Source organism: Mus pahari, chromosome 3 (assembly GCF_900095145.1).
Source record: "Mus pahari chromosome 3, PAHARI_EIJ_v1.1, whole genome shotgun sequence".
In the NCBI taxonomy this organism is placed as follows: Eukaryota; Metazoa; Chordata; class Mammalia; order Rodentia; family Muridae; genus Mus; species Mus pahari.
Window position 1 is genome coordinate 26,833,235 of NC_034592.1, and position 3,004 is coordinate 26,836,238.

Genomic DNA, 3,004 nt, shown 5'->3' on the forward strand with positions numbered 1-3,004 from the left:
GTGTGTGTGTGTGTGTGTGTGTGTGTGTGTGTGTGTGTGTGTTGAAGACCTAATCTACATCCAGGGTTACTATTTTTTGTGTCTGCCTAAGGTAGAGTTCAACAGACTCTGGACAGCTTTGTCATTATTACTTTTTTTTTTTTTCAGCATTGTTAGTGACATTTTAAATGTAGCATCAGAGAGAGGCTTGGAAATGTGTAATCTATGTTATAACTAATGGCAGCCCCAAAATTTTAGGAGCGGAGTGTCACATTATCTAAAGGAGAGACAGAATGTCGGCTGCCTGACTTTGGAAGGCTTTCTTCTCACTGTTCTTTCTGATAGAATGGACACTTGAGTCTTGTTAAATAACCTCACTCCGAATCAAACTTTTTTTTTTTCTTTACTACTTAGAAGATTTATAATAATGTCTCAAAATAGAAAATTTTGTCTCTTTCTATTATCTCCCTTCAAATTTCTTAGAATACATAAAATTGAAAAGTAGGCTTTTACACTCTTCTTGCTTCCTCTTCCCAGGGTTCCCTGAGCTGTGAGGCTCTGAAGGGAAGAATTTAATGGAGATTTCACACTTAGATATGAGAGTTCCAAGCACCCTTCCCTGCCTGTAATGTCTGGCTGTGGGTCTCTGTATTTGTTTCCATCTGCTACAAGAAGAAGCGTCTTTGATTAGGGGTAAATAAGACTTATATTTGAGCATAGCAGCATATAATTATTAGTAGACATGTAGTCACTACTTTACTACTTTTTATTTTAATGCTGAGTTAGGTATTTGGTTTTATCATAGGTCTCTGGACTGTCTTGTAAGTCTCTGGTTCTTATAAGTACCAGGTTTGGATTACATCTTGTAGACTGGGCCTTAAGTCAAGTTAGACTCTGGTTGGTTGCTCCCACAGACTTTGTGCCATCACTGACCTAGCATATTTTGCAGGCATGGCAGCATTATAGATCAAAGGTTTTGTAGCTGTATTGGTACATATGTTTCTCTTTTGATAGCCTGCGAAATACTTTCCTGTACCAAAGACACTAGAAAATAGTGTTAAGGTTCTCTATAGAAAAGAGTGTAAAAGCCAGAAGGAATAGAAGAAACTGAGAACGAGGCTCTCTGTAGCAACATTAGCAAACCTCATATGAATTCACAGAGACTAAAAGCATTATGCACAAGACATACACAGGTCTGCATAAGGTCCTCTGTGTATATTATTATGACCTTCCACTTAGTGATTTTAATGGGACTCCAGAGTATATGAATAAGTGGGTCTTTGATTTGTGTGAGTGTGGAAGTGGAGGCGGGGGTAGCTCTTTTTATTTCTATTATATTATATTATTATATTATTTTAAATATATATTTATAATATATTTTAAATTTTTTATTATATTATTATTATTATTCTATTATTTATTACTTGGTTCAACTTTGATGTGAGGGTTATCTTGTATTTTATTTTGTTATTGTTATGAGGTATCTCTTAGGTGCATGTTCTTTTGCCATTTTTTAAAAATTAAATTTAATTATTTTTATTTATTCACTTTATATCCTGCTCACCACCCTCCTCCCAGTTACTTCCACAACCCTTTCCCCATCTGCCCCCTCCTCTGAGTGGGTGTGGTCCCTCATGGGTATCCCCACCCCCCAACCTCAGTCTTGGCATTTCAAGTCTCTGGGAGGCCAGGCGCTTACTCTCCCTCTGAGGCCAGACAGCTTTTGGGATATCTCCCGTTCTAGTTTAGAATTCACATGAAGACCAAGCTGTATATCTGCTACATATATGTAGTGAGACCTAAGTCTAGCCCCTATATGTTCTTTGGTTGATGCTTCAAACTCCGAGAACCGTGAGGGTGAAGGTTAGTTCACTCTGTTGGTCTTACTGTGGAGTTCCTATCTCCTTTGGCACCCTCAGTCCTTCTTCCTATTCTTCCATAAGAGTCCCCAAGGTCCATCCAATGTTTGGCTGTGGGTCTCTGTATCTATCTGAGTCTGCTGCTGGATGGAACCTGTCAGAGGAAAACATGCTCCTGTCTGCAAGCATAACAGAGTATTATTTTTATTTATTTTATTTTTTTAATGTTTCAACACAGTTTAGTTGTAATTAGAAAAATAAAATTGCCTTTCTACACCACACCATATACAAAATAATTGGAGACAAATTTTTAAAATATTGAAAGTAAAAGGATACATTTTTAACCTTGAAAAAATATGGAACGCTTCACGAATTTGCGTGTCATCCTTGCGCAGGGGCCATGCTAATCTTCTCTGTATCGTTCCAATTTTAGTATATGTGCTGCCGAAGCGAGCACATAACAGAGTATTATTAATTGCGCTAGGGATTGGTGCTTGCCCATGGAATGGCTCTCAAGTCGGTCAGGTTATTGGTTGACCATTCCCTCCGTCTCTTCTCTATCCCCCATGCCCGCATTTTTTTTTTTTTTTTGAATTGGGATAAATTTGGGGTTGAAGGTTTGTGGGTAGGTTGGGTTCTCTATCACTCCACTGGGATTCCTGGCTGACTACAGAAGGTAGACTCTTCAGGTTCCATATCCCCAATATAGGAAGTCACAGCTAAGGTTACCCCCGTTGATTCTTGGGCGCCTCCCTTGTCACAGGTCTCTTTCTTATTATGGAGATGCCGGCCACCTCCTCACCCCTGTCAGTTGCAGACTTCCATTTATTTTTGTGGCCATCTAGCCATCTCTTCTGTCTTCTCCACACCTGATCCTTAACCCCCCATTTCCCTCTCCATCCCTCCTTCCTCCCAATTTCTTCTCTCCATTTGCCTCTTATTATTCTATTCTTATTACTCTATTTTATTCCTCCTTCTATGTAAGAGTCAAGATTCCTCACTTGGGCTTTCCCTTTTGTTCAGCTTCTTTGGGTCTGTGGGGTATAGCATGATACCTGTATTTCACAGATAATATCCACTTATAAGTAAGTACATCGATGTGTGCCTTTTATATCAGAGTTACCTCACTCAGGATGATATTTTCAAGTTCCATCAATTTGTCTGCA

General features: G+C 39.0%; 1 non-coding gene across 1 annotated transcript; it reads right to left on the reverse strand.

Annotated features, from left to right (window-relative positions):
- Positions 1–2,188: 2,188 nt before the first annotated feature.
- On the reverse strand, positions 2,189–2,295 carry LOC115063787. Its single transcript, XR_003843647.1, has one exon. It is a non-coding gene; the product is annotated as a U6 spliceosomal RNA (small nuclear RNA).
- Between the last annotated feature and the right edge of the window lie 709 nt (positions 2,296–3,004).